This window comes from Ursus americanus, chromosome 13, assembly GCF_024610735.1.
Source record: "Ursus americanus isolate L20-20 chromosome 13, mUrsAme1.1.p, whole genome shotgun sequence".
Lineage (NCBI taxonomy): Eukaryota > Metazoa > Chordata > Mammalia > Carnivora > Ursidae > Ursus > Ursus americanus.
The window spans coordinates 31,860,343-31,886,491 of NC_142139.1; the positions used below are offsets into that span (position 1 = coordinate 31,860,343).

At 37.7% G+C, this 26,149-nt stretch overlaps 1 protein-coding gene and 1 pseudogene across 4 annotated transcripts in view; both read left to right on the forward strand.

Moving 5' to 3' along the window:
* LOC148109073 (uncharacterized) overlaps positions 1–8,077 on the forward strand; it is a 31,620-nt pseudogene extending 23,543 nt beyond the window's left edge.
* Positions 1–26,149, forward strand: part of IL15 (interleukin 15) — a 76,057-nt gene that overhangs the window by 22,893 nt on the left and 27,015 nt on the right. The window contains exon 1 of one of the 4 annotated variants that reach the window (XM_087866470.1): positions 21,177–21,287. The exons of the other annotated variants lie outside the window; for them this stretch is intronic. The gene's annotated coding sequence lies outside the window, so the exon portion shown is untranslated. Of the gene's footprint in view, positions 1–21,176; positions 21,288–26,149 lie in introns of those variants that run through there. 4 annotated transcript variants of the gene reach the window in all.

Consider the following 26,149-nt stretch of genomic DNA (forward strand, 5'->3'; position numbering starts at 1 on the left):
TTAGTTAGTTGTTTGCAGTTTTCCCCCACTGGTTGGCAAGTTCCTTAAGGATCAGAACCAGTTACTAGGTTCTTATACACGATAAGTTTTGAATAAATATTTTAAATAATTCAGGAAGGTTCTGAATATAGGCATGTATATTGAATAGCTACACTTTTGGACTTAGAATTATATGAAACTTTTTAAAGATTTGTTTTTTTATTTGATAAACATAGAGATAGAGCACAAGAAGGGGCAGCTGCAGAAGGAGAGGGGGAAGCAGACTCCCTGCTGAGCAGGGAGCCCCATGCGGGCCTCGATTCCAGGGCCCTGGGATCATGACCTGCATCGAAGGCGGATGGTTAACTGACTGAGCCACCCAGGCGCCCCAAAACTTTTATTAAATCAGTAAGATTTATAAGATTAGATAGGTAATTTTGTTATTATTAACATAAATATCCTGTATATCATGGGACATACTGAATTTTGGTTAAAATGATTCTTATTTTAGAAAATAGGAATTATGCTGGTTACCTTTTAAAAATGTTTTAAGTTTGACTACCTTTTTTAAAAATAGGAAATATCCGACTTTCGGGTTTTCTAATGGTGTAATCTGTTGGCATAGTCAAACCCCTTCAAAATCACATATTCCGTGAAAATATGTTATAATGTTGTGTTTCGCCATTGAGCGTCTGAGTGGAGACTGTGCTACTCCACTCTTAGAATAGATATTTGTAACTTATTTTCAGCGTCTTCCTTGGAGTTGGTCAGTATCTTGGTTTCAAGTCCACAAATACATTTGAGGACATCACATTTGCTTTGTGCTATTTTTGGGGAAATGAAAAACATTTTACTAGAGAACTGCGTGAAACATTATAGTATATTTAAAATGTTGTGTGATTATTTGTCTTCCAAAATGAAGTGGTGTAGTCAACATGGATGTGAGTTAAATTATGGGGAAGTCTGAAGATTTTAGGAAAGATTAATCCAAAAAAATTCCCATGGACTTCTTCTGAAGCTTTCTTCATATGAGTCTCCCTGTCTTTTCTAGCATGATCAGGTGTGGAAATAATCATAAATCTAAAGAAGGGAGTATTATTCAGTACATAATTATAAATCTTTTAATCCCTACCTTTGACTCCTACAGAATGCATTCCTATAGACTGCCATCTGGTTCTTGAAAGCAGTAGCCCTTCACGTGCCATGCTGGTATTATCACAGAAAGCATAGAAGTCAGTGTTAGCATAGAGCCAGCCCACAGCAGGTTGTATCAGTAAGTTTTTAAGAATTATATCATGTAGTAAGACCCTTTTATGTAATAATGTAACTAATAATAAGGAAGATGTGGAAAACCAGTTGAAGTTTTATATATACATAAACATACTCAGAAATTTAAACATGAGTATCTTGGTTATAAAAGAAAATGCTATTTGTCATAAAATGTTTAATGCATTTTCTGAGGCTAGAGAACACCGTACATGATAGAGGTAGGCAGGGTTTTTTTTCCCTGAAAAGAGTCAAATAGTAAATATTTTAGCCTTTATGAGCCAAATCATCTACTGAAACTACTCCACTCTGCCTTTATTCCTGCCATAGACGTGGATAGGTGTGACTCTGTCCCAATAAAACTTTATTTACAAAACAGGTGGTGGGTGAAGTTTGGCCTGTGGGTCATGGTTTGCCTGCCCAACGCATATAAGATGAAGAAATTCTGTCTCACTTTCTTCTATATTACTAGTTTAATTTTAAAGGAACTGAGATGTTAAAGCCAAACAATATATGTAATCCAACCACTCAGTTTCTGAATGATTTCACCAGTGTAAGGAAATTAGAGAATAATGTAGGTCAGATTTTTTGAATGACTCATTGAAACTTTTGAAAAATATTGAGAACAAGGTGAAATTAAGTTCAGTCTCAAGAATGGAACAAAAAGTCACAGATATGGAAATTCAAAGAACTGACTTCTTTTTGCTAAAGTGAAAACACGCGTTTTATTTTTACTTTGTTATAATTTGCATTTATCCCTTCAGAAAAAAATTCCGTAGCATGTGTGTAGATCAGGATAAACAAAAGAGTAAGTAAAGGTGTTTATGAAAATTGAAAACTGTAAGCATCCTCGGAGGAAAAAGGTAATTCCTCTCTTGTGCAATCATTTCCGGCATCAAAAAATAACAAAGGAAATATAAATTGAAAGAAAAAGTATGAAGAGCATGTGTCATATGCTTCCTTGAAACTGCTCTGTTTCCTGGAATTTTTATTAAGAATTCCCCAAACTCAAGAAACAACTCACTGACAGTCTTAGGGTAGACACATATTAGAAGTAGTGACCACTGAGAACTCAGGGAAGAAGCAGGAGGGCATTATGGATATTGAGGGATAGAACATGTGACATTCTTACAATAGCAACGTAGCTCTGAGTTGTCTTGTCACTATGGGAGATTTATGAAAATGAATAAACACATTATTTTTTTAAAAAACCATTACGGTCAACTCTGGGGGCAAGAAATGGGAATTTTCTTTAAATGAAATCATACTTGCAATATGCAAGTTAAACAGGCACCTCCCTTCAGTTGTTTTGAGGTCATAAGCAAAGTGTCATGTGCTTTCTGTTTTTCTCATTCTCCTTGATTCTAGATTTTTAGTTATGGCTTCCTTTGGGGTACTTCCAGACAGAGGCATTTTGATGTGGTGGTTTTGTGCAGGCCTGTGATAGTTGTTCTTGTCTCATGTGAGAGAGGGTTGAGAAGAATGGTGGCTGGGTAGAATTAAAGATATATCTCTTACAATTTGCATAGTCAAAGCAGACCATCAATTGTAAGATGCTTCGTAATGAGCACGGGGGTTACCGTAAGGAGGGTCCAGAAAGCTGCTATTACTATAGGATGTTCCTTTGAAGGTAGCTTTTATTTTGGGGAATCCGTTGGGAAGCATGCTAGACTCTGTGCCCAAGAAATTTTGGCCACATTGACGTTTGTGCTAACTGAATGTCACTTGCAGTATTTATCATTATCTTTGTTTTCTTTTTTTAGATTCTGAGAATAAATGCATTTAGAAAGCTGAATTTGGGTGTAGAATAAGTTATATAGGATCTCATTTGTACATGCTTTCACTCAAAGCCTTCTCTTCCTTTTATTTTGGCCGGGACTTCAACCTACAGGCGTGGGTGGCCTTGACTCACCATCTTTAACTCAATTTATATCAAGTTTTTAATTTTTTTTCTTACTGTTTTTCTGATTATCAAAGTAATATGTGCTCATTATAATAGTAAGTGAAACTATAGGAAACCGTAACGTGGGGAAAATATCAGATCCTGCAGTGCAATTACTAAGAGACAACTCGTTGCATCGTTATTTTTTCTGCATAGTGGGTATAAAAAAGTTTGAACATTTACCTTGTAGTTTTGTTTTCTTAACAGCAGACGGTGACATTTCCCTGTGACATTACATAAGTAAATATTATTTTTAATGTGAGTATAATACTCTGATTTAAAATGTATTACAATCCATTATGATTGTTTAAATTCGTGGTTATTAAAAATAATACTTATGAGGGTGCGTGGGTGGCTTAGTCGGTTAAGTGTCTGCCTTCTGCTCAGGTCATGATCCTGGAGTCCTGGGATCCACTCCCACATCGGGCTCCCTGCTCGGTGGCGGGTCTGCTTCTCCCTGTCCCCCTCATCCCACTCTCGTGCTCTTTCTCTCTCTCTCTCAAATAAATAAATCTTAAAAAAATAAAGCATCTTCTTTAAAAAAAAATAATACTTATGTGAATATATCTTTGAATAAATCTCCGTCCAGATTTCTGACAATTTTGTTAAGAACAATTTCCTAGGGGGAGAATTAAGATGTCTGACATTTTAAATATTTTAATGGTGCTCAACACATATTCCAGAAAATATGTATAAATTAATACCTTTGGCACCATTCTGTGAACTTGGTGACACCGCATCCTCACTAGTGCTGACATCAGAGAGGTTTTAAAACAATTCTTCCTGGTGCCGTGACAAAGAGGGCAGTAGTTTGGTCCCAGTGTAATTTCCCTCCGGGAAATCATATAGCATGGGATTGCAGGGTGACTCACAAACCGAGTCCATGACAAACCCCAGAGACAGTGAAAAGCCATAAAATCCAAACTGGTGTCTGTGTAGGCAAAAGCAGCTGAGGCCAGCAGAATTTGTGCGAGAAGCCCTACTGAGTGACACAGAGGAATGGCAAGACGGGAGGGCCCTGTGACGGCAGATGCCCCCAGTCGCCAGGAGGTCAGTAGTCCAAGAAGTGGGAAAGAAGTTCCAAGAGGAAGTCGTTGCTGTAAGAAATGGAGAAAGATTCTCTGTTCCCACTGGTGGCAGATTTCAGAGAGCATGTTCCGAAAGGAGGGGAATGCACTGGAAGGAAGGGGTTGTGTTCCTTGGGGGCAGCTCCCAGGGGTGAAGGTGGAGGGGCTCAGAACAGAGGCCTACGCCGCCTCTTGGGAACCCCGAGGGACTTCACATGGGCTTCTTGCCTGGGCTTTCCTTCTGATGTGGAGATGGGAATGAGCTGGCTCTGTGGCTCATCGTTGACCAGAATGATGCAGGAGTTAGTAGCACATTCTTGACCTTTTCTCTGGCGGGGAGTGACCCCTTATGGTGCAGTTATGCCCTGTGCACCCTTAGCAACAGCCAGCCCCACAGTCCTCCCTTCCGTGGGCTCTCTCCCCTCTCCTGCTTCTTGCCCATTTTCACTTCCTGCTGCTTGCCTGGAATCGCACTCCTTGATGGAATACTTCTTCTGTGTCTAATGATGATGTCATATCTTTATTGTTTATCTGATTTCCACTGGGATTTCTCCTCTGATTCATTGGTTATTCAAAAACGTATTGCCTGATTTTCAAGCAATTAAGAATTCCCTAGTTATCTTTGTTGTTATTGATTTCGCAGCCAGAATTCTGTCAGAGGATAAGCATTGAATAATTTCAGTCCTTTTAATTTTGTAATGACTCGCTTGATGACCCAGCATATGGTCAGCTTTGGCAAACATTCCCGTAGAACTTGAAAACAGTGTGAATTTTGCCGTTGTTGGTGCAGTGCGGTGTTCAAGTCAGGCAGGTCAGGTGTACTGGTTTTTTTTTCAGACCTACTCTTTGTTCCTGAATTTATATTTTATTGTTATTCTATGAACTTGTGAGAATTCACCACTATAATGGTGAATTTGCCTATTTTTTCATCTAGTTCTATTCATTTTCTTGATAACATTTAAAGCTGTGGTTTTAGAAGGTTATCTTTTGGATTGTGATATCCCGGGTGGACCGACCTTTTCATGGGTATGAAGTGCCCTCCTGTCTTGCTAATACAGTTATTTGGCTTACTGTCTTCTTTTTCCAAAATTAGTATAGCTACCCCAGATTATTTCATGTAATGTTTGCATGATACATAGTTTCCCTTCCCTTACTTTCAACCTGTCTTTGTCCCTATGTTATAGGCATGTCTCTTGTAAACAACATGTGGCTGTTTCACATTTTTGTTTTTAATTTCACCTGGCAATCTTAGTCCATTTTCATTTAATATAATTACTGATATAGTTATGTTTCTATCTACCATCCAGCTGTGGTTTTCTATATGACCTATCTCTTTATGTAGCTTTTTCTTCCTTTCTTGCTTTTGTGTGGGTTAATCAACTTTTTATTATCCCCTTTTCCTCTGTAATTTGTTAATTAATATTATTTTACACTTATGTGTTACCTTAAATATTACAACATATATCTTTTTAAAGTTGTTACTCTGGGTATTAGTTCTCTAGATATGATGATATTCATCATTTGTATATTACATTCTAACTGGTGATTTTTTTTTTTTTAAAGAGATGGTTTCAGTGTGATTTAACCCCTTTCAGAGTAATACAAACTTTAAATAATTTTCATGAGGTCATAGTATCCTTGACCACCTAAGCTTGGTCAAAATTTCACAAGAAGAAAACTATCCATGATTTCATTTATGAATATCAATGCAAAACTCCTCAGAAAATTATCAGGAGAAAGAATCCAGCAACTCATTGAAGGAGTAATGTATCATGACGAAGTAGAATTCATTCCAGGAATGAAAAATTATGAACTCTGTTAAAAAGAATTCATCATATTAATTGATCTGAGAGAAAAATTATATGCTATCTCTATAGATGCTGAGTGTTCGTTTGACAAAATTCAACAGCCATTTTGGATTTTTTTTTTTTAAAAAAGAGACAACCCAATAAAGTAAGAGTTAAACATTTTGTAACCATAACAAACTATGCATTCACACATACATACACACACCAACTCAGCCCAAAGACAGTATAATAATTAATGGCAAAATGCTAGAGGCACTTCTGCTCTTTCTGCCAAAAGACAAACAAGGTAAGGGTGCCCAGCTCTCACACCTACCAGTGATGCTTTACCAGAGTTGTTAGTCAACAAACACAGACAAGAGAAATTGTTATTGTAGACGACTTAATACTTAGAAAACCCAAAAGAATGTAACTGAAAAGATTTCTAACTATGATTCAATTCTAACTTCTAAAAGAGAGAGAGGAGAAAAAGACAAATCTGACTCATTAAATCCCTTGGTTTGGCAACAAAACAAAACAAAAAAACAGCTATTCTGGAGAAATTCTAAAGAATGATAAACGGGGAAAAAGTATTTACCTCTGAAATCACCAAGAGTTTTCTAATATGTTTTAGAAATCGTGGGGTTGGGGAGAACTAAAAAGCAGTAGAACAATGGACAAAGATGATGAATAGACAGTTTGCATCACAAGAAATGCAAGTAGTCTTTCAATTCATAAAAATTCAACCTCATGCAAAATGCTAGTCGTTTTTTAAATTTTATTTATGGAATGTGGGAATATAAGTATATATTTCTCAATTTGCTTGCATTTCGTCAGGAAACTTGTCAAAGATTTACAGGAGCTAATAAAAATGGTTGTTTCGTAAAGAGAAGAGGGTGGAGGGAATAGAGGGCGGACAGGGAAAAGAATCGGGGCATGATTTCTAAATGAATACCTTTTCATATTGTTTTGTTTCTCAACCATGTGAATATATTACCTGTACAGAAAAAATACAATAGAATGTAATTTTTTGCAAATTTGTTAAATGGGAAATTTTATCTCATTTTATCTTGCATTCTTGATTACTGTAGATACTGAATTCCTCAAAGTGCTCATTTGTTGTATTTTCACTCTTTGACTTATCTATTCATTTCTCGTGTTTAGAGATGTTTTTTCTTACCAAATTTTAATATATAAGGAACCAGTACATTTTAAATTTTTATTTCCACATTTTAGTCTGTTTATCTTATTATTTTATTCATTATACATTAATTTATAGAACTTAATCATTTTTATTTTGTTAAATCTATCAAAAATTGCCTTACGCCTATCCAGAAATCAGAAGCTTGCATAACATATTTTTTTTCTAGATGTCTTTCTTTAAAAGCTGGAATTTGTCATATGAAGTGAGAGGAGAATATAATTTTTCTCAATAGCTAACCAGTAGCTTCACAGAATCTTTGTTAAATAGTAACCGTTCTCTTACCTGCTGCTTCAAGATTCTTTCATAGAGACATCTGTCAATATGTCAATCGCTCATTTTCATTTTGTGGTAAATTTTAACATCTACTAGGACTGGTTTTTATTTTTTTTTCAATCTTTCTATTTCAAAATTATTTACACCAGTGGATTTTAACACATGAACTTAAAATCATAGTGTCAATTTCACTTCCTGTATCAATTTTTATGTCAATTTCACTTCCAATTTCATTTCTTATGAAATATTTTGGAAAAATTGTACCTCTGTAATATATAGTGTTACCATTCAGGGATAAAATATGCTTCTCAAATTATCTGATTGTCCTTTTTGCTTTTCAATCTAGTTTTATTGATTTTTTACATCGTTCTAGTATATTCCTTATCATATTCATTCCTAAGTATCGTATAATTTTGTCAGTAATGTGAATTAGATAATTTCCTCTACATATTGCTAAGATACAGAATGATGAACATGAAAATAAGTGGTTATTTAATTTTTATTTCTCATTCATTTTGTTACAAACTATCTCATAGAACTTGCTATTTTAGTTCATATGATGTCTCAGGTAATTTGCTTATTAGCTTTGTTAAATAATTGTAGAATCAAAAAAATAATTGTAGAATCTACAAGTAATGGTTTTATGTTTTTGAATAGTCATAACTGTATATTTTTACGCCTTATTTTTATTAATCAGAAATTCCAGGGGCTCCTGGGTGGCTCAGTTGGCTAAGCGTCTGCCTTCGTCTCAGGTCATGATCCCAGGGTCCTGGGATGGAGTCCCGCATCAGGCTCCCTGCTCAGTGGGAAGCTTGCTTCTCCCTCTGCCCGCTGTTCCCCCTGCTTGTGTGCGCTCTCTCTCTCATAACTAAATAAAATCTTAAAAAAAAAAAAAAAAGAAAAGAAATTCCAGAAATTTCTTCCAGGTGCCAAAGAATAGCCACCCGAGTATCCTTTCTTATTCTTGAGTACAGTGGGGATACTTAGAGTGATTTGCTAGTAGGTTTGAAGTTGGAATTAGTTTAAGGAAGATTTGATTGTATTAAGAAATTATCATCCTATTCCTATTATTAACAATTTATTATTTTAAAAAAATGTGTAGCGAATTTTGCCAAAGGTATTTTTTAGGTCAAGACTGGTGCAGTGTTGATGAGATTGGACTGACTGGAATTTGAAGCCCAGTTCTGCCACCTAGCATTGCATCACAACCTCGGGCTAGCTGCTTACGCTCTGCTCTCAGTTTCATCTTTTATAAAGTGCAGATAGCAATCATAGGCATTCTGTAAATGGCACATGAGCTAAAGCCTGTAATGTGTTTGGCATTGCCCTTGGAATATAGCTGGAATTCAGTAAGCGATGACTATTGTTGCCATCTGTTGAGACGATGGTATGATTTTTCTGTGGGATAACTTAAGATGAAAGGATTCGAGCAGAGCAAGTCTGGGATCTGAGATGGCATGGCCCATCTTCGTAAGAGCACACATCTGTCCATCCTGTGTTTGAGCATCTGTGGTTTAATTCTTACCCTTTTTTTCCGCTCTCCTTATGCCAGTCACCTCAAAAAAAATATGTACTTGCTTTGTCCAGTCAACAGGATTAAGAAACAAGTTCGTCTTCTACTTTTCAGAGCTCTATTTATTCATTTATCAGCAGGAAGAGTGGAGTTGAATCAAATACTAATTTTTCAAACAGTGTTTTTTTCTTCTAGTTCTCTTACAGTGGGTGATATTGGGAAGGGTGTTTGTTTTTGTCTTGGTATTGTAATGCACATAATATTTAACGAGTTGTCTGAACACTCTGAGGGTTAGCCATAGGCACATACACACCGAGGGTTGGTCATGTATGTACACAAGCATCAACCTCACTTTCATCATCTACTGAAGTAAGCTTACTTAATTCTCCATCTAAATTTTAATTTTCTGATGCAATCGTTTATTTAAATATTCTGTGGAAAAAGCTAACCTGACATTAACATTTTTTTTGGGACACTAGGCTTTGTCTGCCATCACTGTTATTAGTAAAGCTCATTTTACAGAGATGGAATTTGTGCATTAAAAAAGTATGCATGATGTGTGATTCTCTTTTCTCAATATGTATTTTACAATTGTGGTTAAACCATTTTGGAATTTTATTAAAATTTGGTAAATGATTGATTTCGTGATAAGGATAATACTTAGTGCCACATATGCTAGAAAATATATGCATATCCTTGCTGAGATTTTCTTTAAAGTGGAAGTCCTTTGAAAAGATAGATGCTGCAGATGATCTGAGCCTCAGTTTACCTTACTGGGCCATGCTTTTAAGCCCTCTTTGTTCTACTGTGGTCGGCTTCCTTCATGCCACCTCCCCGCTGCTCTCTCATGCATGCTGCTGGCTCTTTCTCTGCCAACTTTTATGTTCTCTTGTGGGTTTAGGCAGAAACTTCTGAATTCCTTCCAGAGAGGAGGCTTCGTTATGTTAACTCAGTCCTCTTCTCTGCGTACCTAATCCTCACCTTTGTTTTTCTATCACATTTCACTGCCTCTAGAATGGGGCTACCCTTCCCATTGCTATCCATTAAGAATTTCAAAGCAGAGAGGCAGGACCAAGCTTTCCCCCAAGTGTACTCTCCACTCACTTTCCCAAAGATATCAACCCCCGGAAGGAGAATTTATTGCTCGCATGTCTTCTTCTCCCTCTGTTTCTCTTAGCCTTCTTACCCTCCTCGCTGAAACACCTACTTGCATCATGTCTTTCTGACCCCAAGGGTAACCTGTTGTCTAGTGCTTATACCTAGATCGTGTTTCTAGTTTCTCCAGAACGTAGGAGCCTCTGGAATGCTAGGTAGTAGGGATCTTCCAAACAGGAGTAAACATTGGTATAATTGAGAAGAGCGTAGTATAGCAGTAAAAACTCGGATGCAAGCCAGGCTGCCCAGTTTCCTGCTGTGGTGCTGCCATCTATTAGCTGGGTGACTTTGGGCAAATTATGTAATTTTTCTGTTCCTCAGATTTCTCATCTTTACAATGATGATAATAGTATTACCTTCCTTAAAAGTTGGCATAATAAAAAAGTTAGTTAAAAATATATATATAGCTTAGAACAGTCACTGGTAAGTAGTACTTGATTATTTGTTAGCAATTATTCTTTTAATATTATTAATCAGTAAAAAATTATCCTTCTTTTAGATATTCGAAGGCATGGAACATAAGTAGAATGTGGTAAAGTGATCGACCTAACTGGAGGGAAATAAGAAACTTGCTATTGTCAACTAAATGGAAAATTTGGAAATCCAGGTGCCTGAGTTAAGTGGGACTTTGAAAGTGCCATAGTATGTATGTATGTATGTATGTATACATGTATTTATTTATTAAAAGTGCCATAGTATTTAGACGTATAATAGTAAGCAGTAGGAAGACTTGATAAAATTTGAGTGACAGCAATGATGTTGTTATAAATGAACCCACAAGGAATACAAAGAGTAGAATCAAAGAGAGAAAGATTGTAGTTAAGACAGTTCAACCTTAAGGACACACAAGCCCAGGTTAAGTTGTTGCAAATAGCAGCAGGGATCCAGGAATACATAGAGATGGCTGGCTGGGGTCACAGAGAGGCTCTGGACAATGTTGAATTGGAGAGAAATGGAGAGTTGTCAGAAGGTGGTGTTGTCTAGAGAGAATTTTTTTTTTTTTTTTTTTTTTTTTTTTTTTTTTTTTTTGGGAGAAGGGGAGTGTGTGCTGGGAGGTATTCTTTTCTCTCCTATAGTCTGTAAGAGTTTTTATAGGTCTGGGCAGAAAAACTTTGGTTTTAGGTTAAGTTTGAGATAGTGATGGGTACAGGTAGCAACATCCATTGGTCAGGAATTGACAAATGTTTTGTGTTAAGGGCATGAAGGTAAATATTTTAGTCTTTGTGGGCCAAATATGGAATCTGTTATAGAATCTTCTTTTTAAATGTTTTAAACTCTTCTTTTAATTATTTTAAAAAGGTAAAAATATAGAACAAAAACAAGCTGCAACCGATTTGCCCTCTAAAGACATAGTTTGCCAAGCCCTGTGTAATTTATTGCAAAAGAGCAGAACCTTGGCAGAGTTGTTGAAGTTAGAGATTTCGATTTCGATTTCTTCATCGTCAGCATCTATATAATTTGAGAAATCATTAGTGAGCATGGATACATGTATATACAGTATTCTAACTAAAATTGAATAGTGTCATGAACATAAAATTATATAAATATTTAAAGTAAAAGAATTTTTGCCTAGAAATAGATTTTATAAAATTATGTTTTTCTTCTTGTGAGTCCTATAAAGTTACTTTGTAAGAACTTCTCTTTAAACTGGCTACCGAAGTCAGTTCAATAAAATTAATATAGGTATGTTTTTAACATACTGATGAGAACAGATAGGTTTTTAAAATACTGATGAGACCTTAACCATTTCAGGGATTTCGTGATTTCATAGTTCCATGGAGATTAACGCAGAATTATGTTTGACTGGGTGTGGCAGAGATAAAAAGTGATACTTTTGGTCTGTGATGCTCCCATTATGATAAATGATAGAATACAACAGGACATAAGAGTTTTAGCCAGCTGTGCTTGACTTTAAGACATTGAGACTATTTATGTTGTTGTATTCTTTTAAAACTGACCGAAGTAAATGTGCAATAGAAAGAATTTAATAAAACAATTTGAGTTCTTTACTTCTATCCAAATTAACCAGAATCGATGGTACAATTTCAAGAAGGCCCTTAAGCAAGCCAAAATTAATGAGTCCATTTATTCCCTCGATTCAAGTAGATTACTACAGAGTCAGTACATTTTCCTCACTGAATTTTATTGACTGTAAATTTAGCCAAGGCATTTTGGTTTTACAACAGATTTCTAGAGTGATTCGATCTTTTCGTGTTAAAACCTAGAAATTATTTTTGTTTTATTTAAGGTGATGCTTTATTTCAGACGAACTTTTGAAATCCACAAAGAATATTACTTTCTTAAAGATGCAGAGTTCAGATTACAGAGAGTAGTTTTAGATAAACTCACTATTATGTTCAGTTTCAAGTTCTCAGTTTTAAGAGAAACATTGAGAAATAGAATTTGACTTCGGAGAAGACAACCAAGAATAGAAAATATCTAGGTACTAACTCAAGTGAAAAGCAGCTAAAACAACAAGCATGGAAAAGAAAGACCTTGGAGGTGCTGGGCCTGGGGGAGGGCTACGTGTGTATTAGTTTTCTTAAATATTTAAAATAGCAAAGGAAGTGCCAGTTGATTCATTCATCCGGCTGTCTATCCATGCATTCATCCATTCAGCCTTTGAAAAATACCTTCTTTATTTTGGTCACCGTGCGTGTGCTGGAGATGCAAAGTGTTAGTTAGATAAGCCTTCTCTAAAGAAGCTCACAGACTAATGGGGAGGCTCCGTTTTGTGGGCACACTTACTAGCTGGGTCAACGAATCAGCCTTTGTTTCCTCCTCTTTAAATCTGGATAGTAATAATAATTAGCTCATAGGTTATGTTAGGAAAAAATGAGGTTGTGAAAAGTACTTCAGAGTGCTATGGAAGGTTAGCTGATTTCATGTTACAGAAGGCTATATTGACAAGGAATTATGAACTCATATTTTCTAAATCTTGTGATTGAAAAATTTATATATAGTGACTCAGTTATCTGTTGCTATGTAACGAAACATCCAAAATGTAGTAGCTTAAAGCCACCACACTTGGTTATTTCTCGTGATTCTCTCTGTTGGCTGGGCAGCTTTTCTGCTGGTCTTGTCTGGTCTTATTCAAGGTCTCCTCACTCACATGTCTGGGAACTTGGACTGGCTGTGGTCTGAATTTTTCTCTCCATGTAGTTTCTTAGTTAGTAGTTTCTCTGGATTTTCTTTCATGGCTGCAGAAGCATTCCAAGCTGGAGAAAACACAGTGGCAAGGCCTCCTAGGACCTAGTTTTCAGATTGTTCATTGTTTCTGTCACATCCTCTCAGTCATAGCAAGTTCTAGGGACGGGGCCAGCCCAGATTAGTGGGAGGGGAAATAGACTCCACATCTTAATGGGAGGAGTGGGGAAGTCACATTGTATAAGGGCACAGGGATGGCAAGGGTTGTTATGGCCAGCTTCGTAACAGGTGGGTTTTTATTTCACATTTGATAAAATGTAAATATTTTTCTGGATACAAGGGTTAACAGTTGTATATTTTTTTTCTGTACTTCAGCAATCATTGCTAGCAAATAATAATATGAAATAAGATGTGGTTTAAGTTCTATACAGCTCATAGTAATTGTTTATAATTAAAGAAAAATTGTGGCTACTTCTAACTGTTGTGTTGAATGAAGGATATGTTTGTATCTATGAGGAAATCTACTAGTTTGAGAATTTTAAAGTCTTGTTAGTTGAGCATTACACTATCTTCAGTGGTTTAGCAATAGGAAATAAATTCTTAATAGCTGTCAATTTTATTCCTCGATGACAAAAAGATAAATATATTTTAGTTCAGTTTTTTTTTTTTCTCTGTGTATAACCAAGGCTTAGAGAGCATAGACTAGGGATAAGGACTTTAGTTTTTTGTTTGATGTTTTAATCTGTTAGTTTCAATGTCATTTCGATTGGTTAGAATTTCCTTACTTTTTAAATGACTTCACAACAAAATATTTTGTTGCTTGTATCTTTGTTGTTTCGTAGTCTCGGTGACTTTATAATTTATATACTTCAATATCTCGTGGGTATGTATGACAAAATGGAAATACAAACTTGCCCCTTTTGCTAAGAACAAGGGTTTTCAAACATTTGGGTGTAGCAAGAATTTTTCCATCGAAAAATGTTCACAGGATCTAGACTGAGCAGTAGATTTCATACATAAGAGCAGACTTCATACATAAAATCAGGGAGAGCTCCTAACCACTTCTACTTTGGCACTGCCCAATTTAAAAACCTACATAAAAGCAGTAATAACAAAGTAAAAGTATTCCAGTTTATAGGCAAGTATATATGTTGAGTATAGCCCTAGCTTTAGGGAATGTCTTCATTTTCTCAAAAACACAACTCAGTTTCTTACCTTCTAGCTTTTCGGTATGTGGCCCCCTCCACTTGGAACGGTCCCATCCCCTTCTCACTTAAGGAATGTCTGCTTGCCCTGCAGGTCCCAGCTTCCATGTTACTTCCTTCAGAAGGTCTTTTTCAGGCTAGACACCTCTCTCATATGTTTTCGTAGTGTCCTCTTCTAGTAATTCCCACTATTATATAATAGCTGTGGGTTTGTCTTCCTCACTGGATGGTGAGTTCAGCAAGGACAGGTATGACATTGACTTTGATCACCGTTGTATCTTTACATCATAGCCAGGACTTACAGCATTGTAGTGGGCGATCGATATTTGTTGAATGGGTTACTTTGGGGTAAACCGATGAAATTTCCTTCTTTCCTTTACGTATTTTTCATCCAATTACAAATACAATAGAAGCCCTGTTTTCTGGATCAGGACCCATAGTTGTTTGGCATTGAAAAAGAAAAAGCATACAACGATCCATCTCTTCATTGTGTGCAAAAGGTCAGACATTCAGCCCAATGATACACGTGGTCTCTTGTTAAATGGTAGCGTTATGTGATCCAGGATATGATTTTATTTGATTGACTTTGTGTTTTTGGCAATTCCCGTAGCACATTGCTCTGGGAATTATGGTCACCCAAATCAAATACCCCAACTTCGCCTTGCCTCCTCACCATATTTCCTATGTGGACGACGTTTCTCTGCTCCCAACAGCTTCCTACAGCTTCTTTGCACTCTTTGGATGGATAATAACCTCCTGGGACCGCTGTCCACAGAGCTCCCCACTATTAGATGGCAGTTCTCTGAACACACCTGCCTCTTATGACATATAAGAGGTAATGTTTTTATTTCCTTCTCACAGTGTGTTTCCACTCACATTCTGTAATTTGCTACCTGTTCCTAACTGTTGTCCATTACCCTGTCATCCTGACAAAAGCCTCATGGATTCACTCCTTTTCAATTTTATGATATGGTTTCTCTCTCTCAGAATAAACACCGTAGTTTCTTATTCCATTCCGAATAGTCCAGCCTAATTAACTATCTGCCCTTCTCTCTCAACACACATTTGTACTTTGGTAACTGCACAGTATTTGGAGCAGTTTCACAACTCAACAAATCGAACATTCACAAAGCACTTGATCTTTCTGCTTGGGGGCCAATATTTAATATGTTTCACTAAAGTTGATACCAGATTTACGTAGGTTTCAGGTCATTCTTCAGGTGCTCTTTGTTGTAGTAGAAAGCCACAACCTAGAGCACTTGGGACCTTTGTTTACCGATTAGGATGAGGATCCTTTTTGTTCTGGGTACTTAATGGTCACCCGAGGGTGCATAGAAATTAACAAGACTGCTTTTCACGTGTGCTTTGTAGAATCATCTGATTATTTTATTGTGATAGCTCATATAAAACTTCACTTTAATTTCACAAACCTGTAAATCTGTTCAGTTAATAGGGGAACAGAGGCAGAAGTATTACCCAAACAAGTTTGCAGAGGGTCTCAGAAAGGTTGACTTACAAAATGTGTCAGAAATATCTGAAGTGTCGTAAAATGAAGTGTTTAAAGGTACAGTAATCGCATCTTAAATTCTCCCTGCACGTCAAATACTGTGCCAGGCACATAGTGTGCCTTCTCATTAAAACCATTAAGGATTTGTGTTATTATGTTTTTCAGAAGCTCGGGAAGTTCAATAAATTTCCTTCTATATTATGCTGTATAACAAATGTTTACAAACTTAGTGACTTAACACCCATTAACTATATCACAGTTTTGGAGATCAAAAGTCCGACAGGCTCAACTAGATAGTCTGCTCAGGGTCTGAGGGTAGAAATTACGTTTTCTGCCAGGCTAGGCTGTTATCTGGAGGCTCTGGAAAGAATCCATGCCAAACTCATTCAGCTCGTTGGCAGAACTTAGTGGTTGTAGGAGTAAGGTGCTTATTTCCTTGCTGTCTCTCAGCAGGGGTCATGCACCACTCCTAGAGGCCACCAGGATTGCTTCTTACTCCCTCCAAGGCCTGTGTAGTCCTCCTTATGATTTGAGACTCCCTGGCTTCCCCTTCTGCCACCAGACAGGAAAAATTCTCTCTTTTAAAGCCTCGTGTGATTAGATTTGCCACCTGCTCCACCCCCTTCAATAATTTCTCTCTTAAGGTCAGCTGTGCCCATATAACATAACACAACCCCAGGGGTGATCCTTCATCATATGCACATTTAGGGTGGGATTTTTGGGGTGATGTGGAGTGTATAATTCCACTTGCCACATCCTATTACTCAAAACAGTAATTCACAGGCTTGGAGGTCAAGCCCGGGTTTTAGTTGAATGATAGACCTTTGTGCCTGCGTCACATTGATCAGAGGGTTGGATGTTGTTATCCGTGGGCGTTTTGGAGCCTAGTCTTATTGCTATGTAGCCAGACTGTGCTGGTGCCACATAGTGCTGTAAAAAGTACTGCCTCAGAGGGTTCCAACACAAGCTTTCCATGCACACTGGTCCTGTAGAACAGGAGACCCAGATGGCCCAGAATCACATACATTAGGTTTTGTTAGCTCTCCATATTTCTGTGATTCGCACTAATGTTGGTTTAGTCTGCCCCGTTTGACCTCAAGCTTTGGTTTCTCCTTTGCACCCTGCTTATCTTATAAACACACTTTAAAGAGTCGGTTAACTAAGAGTCATGCTCATTTCCGTTTCTTTTGGAAGTTTGAGTGCAATTGTGGTTTTTATTTATATACTTTTAAGAAGCAATTGAGTGGGTGACTATCATTCCTATAGCAATGTGCTAAAGATTGCTGCAAACTGCAGAAGATAGAAAGTCAGTTAAGAAAAATCCCATTCTTAATCAAATGAAGCTGCCATTGACTGGAGACCACATGGATTTTTATGAAGCAGAATACTTGAAGTGGTGCACACTGTGACAAAGGAAAACAGATAAGTGTTATTTTGTTGATTTTAAGTAACACAAACCGTTATATGGCATATATTTCTTGGGCTGTTGAGGGCAACTTTTTTTTTTTTTTTAAAGATTTTATTTATTTATTTGACACAGATAGAGACAGCCAGTGTGAGAGGGAACACAAGCAGGGGGAGTGGGAGAGGAAGAAGCAGGCTTCCAACGGAGGAGCCTGATGTGGGGCTCGATCCCGTAACGCCGCCGGGATCACGCCCTGAGCCGAAGGCAGAGGCTTAATGACTGAGCCACCCAGGCGCCCCGAGGGCAACTTTTTTTTTGAGAGAACCATTGATTTCTTTATTGGCATCTTTGAATCTTCTTTTTTTCCTCTTCATTAAGACGATAACAGGCATCTGCTTTTTTCCCCATGACTTAACCAGGTCAGACAGAGCCTTATCGGCTATAACCTGCTCCCTTGTATTAGGAACAGTGTAGTTTGTGTGTGAAACAAAGTCCAGTACTGGTTTTTCTCAATAACTATGTAATTTGGGATAAGTCATAGACATCTCTGAACTTTATCGTCCCCAGCTATTAAATGAGCAGTTCTACGTTTCTATTATTTTAATCACATCTATGATATATTTTGGTCAGTTTCCTCATTGCTGGAAATATTTAATTTATTTTGGTTTGATTGCTTAGAAATTTGTTTGCTGGATCTCATAAAGACACATGAAAAATTTTATAGTTGAATATGCTTGAATATTATAGTAAAATTCATTGGAATGTGTATGGAACTTGTCATACTTAAGTTATAGGATTGTTTTTCTTTTCTTCACACAAGAAAACTTCCCTGGATTTCAACTTTTATGCACACTTTGCTCTTCTCAAATAAGTGTTCCATTTTTTTTCTTGTTTCTCTTTATTTCACCAAAATATCTTTTATTTGGCATGTTATGAGTCACAATATATGCGTGATTGTTCTTTAATGAGAAATTCCTATATCTACTCTTGAGGGTAAAGTACGGAATATTGAAAACACAGACATCGCGATGGCAGACCATTGCCAGAGTTGTTATGTGTTGTCTTGGCAAAGTTGATTTTGCCTTTCTTTGTGAAATATGTCGTATGAAGCACTGGTATTGCCATTCTTATGGGTTCTCCTCCAACTTGATGGCCCGGTTGTGACAAGTCAAAGCATCCAGTTGATATGTTAAAGTGTTAAAGAAAATTAAATGAACAGTTAAATTAGAAATGGGGTCTGAGCTATAACTTCTCTCCCTGGAAGGGAGGATATTATGGGCAACATGCACATAGGGAATGATTTTTTCTGGTAATAAAGTTTGGGAAATAGCAGCCCAAACAGAACAAAACTATTCATGCTGTCATTCAGTATGTAGAGAACAAAAAGAGTTTTCACTGTGGAAGAACCTATACTCCTATATGTTTGCAGCGATGCCTCAGTGCAAGAGAAAACAGCTGTTTGTCTGTTTTTCTTTCGGTTTTATTTTCTTTTTACACAGCCATTCCGTCAGTACGTGGCTTCATAAAGCTGTAGGATTCTGATAGGAAAACGACTGAGTCCATGTGCTTCGGAAGCCAATGTGTTGATTTTCTAGCTGGGTAGCAATATTTTATTATAGCTGGAGGGAGAGTATGACTCTGAGTGTTCAAGGCAGGAAGCCGAATGCCACCAGCACCATGTCCACAAGTGAGCTATCTCCTGTGTTTTATGTGCTTCATTCCACTGAATGAATATTGTATCACTGTTTTTATTTTTTTGTTGTTCTTTGGCTATCAGAGACTTGTCGGTTGGTTCTGTTTCTGTCAAACACTTGATGGAAAGTTTTGTTGTAAAGCTTCCTTTATGGAGATGGCTTTATGTCTTGGCTGTAAAGGAAAGTCTTATAAAATGTGATCGGAAATTATCTTTATAAGTTGCCACCCTGGGTGCCATTAAAAACTCAGAACCTGAGTGTTAGTTTTAACTCAGAGCTGTGTTTGCCCAGTGTATTTGGACACATCCTTCATCTGACCACTGTCTTCCTTACAGAACTCCTCTCCCACCAGCCTTCCTCAGGGGCCCCATAGTCTTGTTGGACCCATCCGTGCTGTACATTAGACCCACGCTTTCTGGGTGTCTTCCTTGGATATTTACTCTGCCAAAGACCAAATATCATTTATGGTCAGTAATTCACCTCTTTTGTTACTCTAGGCATAGCTCCCAAGGACTGCTTCGCACCAGGGTGTCCTTAGTGAGTATTAATCAAACATTTTGGGGGAGATTTCTTAACTGAAATTAGCATCTTTTAATGCCAATTCTTCTGTATTAAAAGTTCTTCTTCTCCACCTACATTCTGTGGCCATGGCACCCTGTCTTTGTGGGCTGACATCTATGATATTCAGCTCAGCCAGGGCGCACCTAAATTCTCCCTGTAATTCTGTAACGTATCCGTGGTTGTACGTTACCTTCCTTAAGCAGAGCCTGAGAGACGGCTTGTTTTCCATTACTGTATATTTTTCTTCTTTCCCCAAAACACCTTTTGATTTTTCTCTGAACTCTTCCATGAGATGCACTGTGAAACATGGTTTCTTTCCCTCTCTCTTTTTCGTATGAGTTGGTGTGTTTAATCAACATAAGTAAAAAAGGAGGAGAAGACATCTTTTTTAAAGGGGAATAGAATCCGCTGGACTGCTTTGCCTGGCAACAGCTTGCTCAGCAGCCAAAGGGAGTCTAAACTATACAGGTATTTCCTTACATTTTCCCTTAAAAATAAATAAATAAAAGGGTACGTGGCAGTCCAGGCAGGCTGCTCCATTGTGCTTTAATGGCCCATGGTAGCCCAGCTGTTGAAATGCTCTAAGTGGGAAAAGAATTTTCTGTCATCTTCTTTGCTGCTAATGGTGTTTATTTTATGTAAATATTCAGTTCTAGCATGATAATGGGTGCCCAGGGGAATCAAAGTGAAATAACGGGCTTCTTAACATATTTCTCATTCCCATATAATTTATGTTTCCTATATGTCTAGTGTAAAGTGAGAAAACATTTTTTTTTCCTAAGGCAATTACTCTGCGTGGCCTTTTTACCCTATTATAGAGCCTGCTTTCTTTTCAGATAACAGAATCTCTTTGGGTGCTCCAGTGGAGTCATTAATTGGCTTGATAGGGGTTGTTAGTCACAGAAAGTCTATTCTCTCCATTTGTTGTATGTAACTCCCAGACTTGAAGTGACCCATTTTGTTGTTCCTGAGACCAAGACTCATTATTTTCCTTTGGCACCATACAGACTGTGGGTTTCAATTTAATCCACAGATTTAGAGCTCATGGCGAAGTAATTTCTGCTGAGAAGTGATTTTTCTAGACAATTGTTGAAAATTTTTGATGAAGAGTCAACATTAGATACAACATTTGAATGCGTGTGCTCTACTATGGAGATTGTTAATGCAAGACTTCTAGTGTACCTTTCCTCCTTCAAAAATAGTTTCTGCTGAACTGTGGAGTTTTTTTTCTGAGTGTTTTTTCAGAGTTAATAGCAAAGGCAAGTTTAACTATTAGCTCCCCGTATAAATTATTAATACATTAATATCCAGCTTTGTTCGCCCTCTTCTTAAATTAAGATCCATATTTGTTGAAAGAAAACATGAGCAGTAGGAAAACTTTACTTACTGGTGATTAACTCTGAATTTTCTTTACTGAGTCTAATCTTGGAATATATTGGTAATTGAATTCCACAAATAAAATTAATGTTATCAAGTTACAGATTTTTCCCCATCAAACTTCTGAAACTGAACCAAATGAGAGTTCGTCCACTCAACGCACAGCAAGCCAGTGCAAACTGACACCGCGCTCTCACAGTGAACAAAGGTAGACTATTTTATTGGTGTGGCCCCACCCAGGAAAATGGGGAGCCAATGCTCAAAAATCCCAAATTCTCTGATGCCTTGCAAGTGAGGGTTTTTTGGTTTTTGTTTTTTTAAGATTTTATTGGGGCACCTGGGTGGCTCAGTCATTAAGCGTCTGTCTTCAGCTCAGGGTGTGATCCCAGAGTCCTGGGATCAAGCCCCGCATTGGGCTCCCTGCTCAGCTGGAAGCCTGCTTCTCCCTCTGCCACTCCCCCTGCTGGTGTTCCCTCTCTCACTGTGTCTCTCTTTGTCCAATAAATAAATAAAATCTTAAAAAAAAAAGATTTTATTTATTTGTTTGTCAGAGAGGAAGAGAACAGGAGCACAAGCAGGGGCAGCAGCAGGCAGAGGGAGAAGCAGGTGCCCCACCGAGCAAGGAGCCCGATGCGGGACTTGATCCCAGGACCCCAGTATCCTGACCGGAGTCAAAGGCAGATGCTTAACCGACTGAGCCACCCAGGTGTCCCCAAGTGAGGGTTCGTCAGGGCAAAATCTCCCAAGAAAGGTGGACACTGCTGATCAGAGGCCCTGAGGGTCATGTTAGCAGAGGCTACTTATTCACTTTTGATGTCGCTCGATCTGGTCCTTTGGAGGTGTGTTTCGTTTCAGGAGACTTGGAATCTGAGAAATATCTTTGTCTGTATGTCAGAGATTTCATTAGTGCTGATTAACTACTTGTCCTATAGGTTACTTTGAGTGATGAGTAAGCATTCCTATCCCTTGAGTCTAGGCCTCTGTGTTCCTTGGCTGGTCTGGCTGTGCCTTGGCGGGTGATATGACCTCTAGTTGTTCATTCTTTCATTTGAACGAACAACATGAATGCCAGCTTCCTAGGTAGAGTATTACAGGGGCTATCCCTCAATCATACTGTGAGTGGAGTTGTGGAGAGATTGAATAATGATGAGCTTTACTAGCCAGGTCAAAATACAGAAACAGTACGAACGCTTGAGAAAGCAAATTAAAAAAAACTACACTTAAGGAAGCAACAGTAACAAAGAGGGCCACAATCCAGAAGTGAGCTCCTATTAGGCATATGTGCTGAGGAACTGGAAAATTTCATATAGGATCTGAACTAATTATGACCCAACACTGTACTTATCCAGCTAATAATTAACACATGGGCTCAGCATTAAATCAATTACAAATTCTCACTGTTGAAAAATCAAGTCTTTTCTTTCCCGTAAAAAGGATGACTGCCGAATTACCAGGAATCACAAACTTGTTATTCAAGTAGAAGGACTATTTATCAGATGAGGGCAATAGTCTGATTAATAGATGAATGAATGGTCTGAGTTGTTTATACAGGCTGATGTTAAAACATGATATGTGACTTTTTTCTCTTCAGTTTTGCATTTAATGATTAATTTCTGTCAAGGACAACTGTCAGGTAACATTACTGTCTAAGAATCTGGAAAATCAAATCAGATTCCTCAGCTTCACTTACAGGTCACATGTAATCCTACTCCAGCCTGACTACTCAGATGTATTATATTGGTGAAAAACTTTCCTCTACCCTTCATGATTCTTGCGGCTGGTCTAAGAATTAAATTGACACGAGACAGATTAACAGGAGAAAATTAAATTGAATTCTGTATGTAGGGGGGCTCCCTAAGAAGCTGAGGCCGACAAGCAGTCAGGCAGTTGAGGCTTAGAGGCCATCCAGAGCTAAGGAGAAGGGGATGGGGTCCGGGACTTCAAAGGGAGGGAAGACGATTCACAGGAAGATGAAAAAGACTACATATTTGTTTTGGGAGGGGGTACTGAACAGGTGGGGGCTCCCTTTATTTATTTATTTATTTATTTATTTATTTATTATTTATTTATTTATTTTCTTCAAATTTTTATTTAGATTCTAGATGTTTAACATATAGTGTAATGATGGTTTCAGGAGTAGAATTCAGTGATTCCTCCCCTTCGTGTCATACCCAGTGCTCATCATAACAAGTGCCTGCAGAAGCACTGGTTTTGTTAGGTTCCTCCCCGTCTACCACCAGAGCTCATATTAGACTTGTTATCTATGCTGATAGCTTCCTTCCCAAGGCAGGTCCTCTAAATTCTTTTAGGTGGTTGGAGGGAAGGCCAAAGGTGTTTCCCTGGAACCTTCTGTTTCTTAAAAATAATCAACTTAAAATAATCCAGTGCCAAAGAGACACATTTTGGGGTGACACATTTTGCTTCCCTACAGTTTCCTCTGACCCCCTCCAATACTTTCTATTCAGTGGAAGCTGTTGGGTTTTCTCCTAATCAGATGGTATTATTTATGCTGGGTCTATATTAGCTGGAATATCCTACTTCCTATTCAAATTTTATTCACTTTTTTTAAAAAGTTTTTATTTAAATTCTGGTTAGTTAACATACAGTGTAATATTAGTTTAAGGTGTACAGTATAGTGATTCAGCACTTCATACGACACCTGGTGCTCACCACAACTCACTCTTCAATACCGACCGCATTTGCCACCCCATCCAGAAGCCTTCTCCTTTTGCAGCAGTCTACATTCATCTTTTATTATTCATGTATTCACAATCACCCTACAGATATTTATTGAGTATTTTCTGTTACAGGTGCTGTCCTTTCCTAAATGTGAATTTTTATTGCATGTATAGTCCTATCCAAGTGGTTATACTGAGTTTGTATTTGAATGCTTATTTTACCTCTACTGTAAAACTGAGCCCACAATGGTAATGATTGTGTCCTTTTTTTTTTTTAAAGGTTTTATTTTTTTATTTGAGAGAGAGAGTGAGAGAGAGATAGCATGAGCTAGGGGGAGGGGCAGAGGCAGAGGGAAAAGCAAACTAACTGCTGAGCAGGGAGCCTGACAATGGGGCCTGAAATCATGACCTGAGCCAAAGGCAGCCACTTAACCAACTGAGCCACCCAGGTGCATCCCCCCCCCCCCCCCGCCCCACCGTTTTTGTTTTTAAGAGAAATCATGAAATAGTGTAAGACATGACCAGGCAGAGAGTGATGAGGCTGTTTCTCTGTCTTTAGTTGGTTGCAACTTTATTCTTGGATAACTCAAATCAGTGGACATTTACTAAGCTTCTGCCATATTTATTGCAATGTTAAGCACTATAGGAAATACACAGATAAATGTAATTTATGCATGTATTGTGGGCATCTATAAGAAAAAATCATTTCATGAAGCCAACAATCTAGAAGAAAGATCCTTAACCTGGGAGCCTGAGACCTTTAGAGGGCTGAATGTTTAATCTTAAGATGATTTTATTTAAAATTTTGGATATGTGCTTATGTGCATTTTTCTGAGGAAAGAGTCCATAGCTTTTACATGTTAAAGGTATCATTGATCATTAAAAAAAAAAGAGTTAAAAAGCTCATGACCTCAATATGTATAAAACAAGTACCCAACCAAAGAACAAGAGCTACAGACCGAAGCCTAAGTGGAATTTAGAAACAGGCAAAATGGTGTGTGACTGTGGTCATTTAGGGAAAGGCTTCCTGAAAGAGATGACTCTTGGAACATATGCGACATATCCTTTTGCCCTCAGCTTCCTCGTTACAAAAGAGGGTAGATTCTAGCATCTCTGACGAAATATTTTTCTCAATGTGATCAACAAATACCTATCAAAATGCCAGTCACATCATAGGTACTCAAAACATCTGTTAATTCATCCTGAAATGAAACTTTAAAAATGTGTTATCCCAAACATATCCACTATCTTGAGTTGAAATTTTAAGATATTGTAACATTAGCTATCCAATGTTCCATGAATGAAAGGAAGGCTTAGCCTATGTTTATACACCATTGCTCACGGTCTCACTCGGCAGATGCGAATGTTTAATTCATTATTTCTCCTTTATTTATTTGTGGCACTTTTTGATACCTTTGATTTTATTATGCTTACCATTGTATTTTTGGGTCTCCTTATTAGTCCGTATGGTTTGTGGGGGCTAGGAGCTTTATAGTATCCGCCTGATATTATCCAGCACCTAGCACATTCCCTGAACCAAAAAAGGGACTCAGTGAGTGTTGAATGATGAATGAAAGGCTGCATATCAAAGTGCATCAAAAGAGTCTATAAATTGCTTATTTCAGTATAGTGTAGAGTTGAAAGAACATGAGCTCAGGAGCAGGACGTGTTCAAATCTTGACGCTGCCTTGTCCCCCATGAGTCACTGTTGGCAAGTTCCTTGAAGTCTTTGTCCTCAACTTTCTCATCTAATGAAAGTATCTGCCTCATACATTTACATGATTAAACCAATCGAGTGCTTGGAAGAAGTGTCTAGCACATCGTAAATAAGAACGAATCCAGGTTTGTCAGGCCTCAAGCATTTACAGTGTCCGGGCCCTCTTTGAGAGAAAGAGTACTAAATTATGAACACAGAATTAGTCAGCTAGCACATTTGGGGGCTATTATTTAGAGTGGGAAGAGCAATCGCAAATTACAGATACTAAAGGAACTGAAAAATGCCACAAACATCACAAAATGTTAATTTTGTAATAAATTTCCTAACTCATCTTTATATACTTTATTTCCTACAAATCTTTGTCTGTGTAGACTCAGGTGTCCTCTTTTAGATGATCACGATTTTTAATATTTTTTTATAGAGCAACTAGAGAGAAAATTTATTTTTTCCTATAGCAAAGTGGGTTGGGGTTTGTTTCTTTTCTTTTCTTTTTTTTTTTTTTAAGATTTTATTTATTTATTTAACAGACAGAGAGACAGCCAGCAAGAGAGGGAACACAAGCAGGGGGAGTGGGAGAGGAAGAAGCAGGCTCCCAGCGGAGGAGCCTGATGCGGGGCTCGATCCCAGAACGCTGGGACCACACCCTGAGCTGAAGGCAGACGCTTAACAACTGAG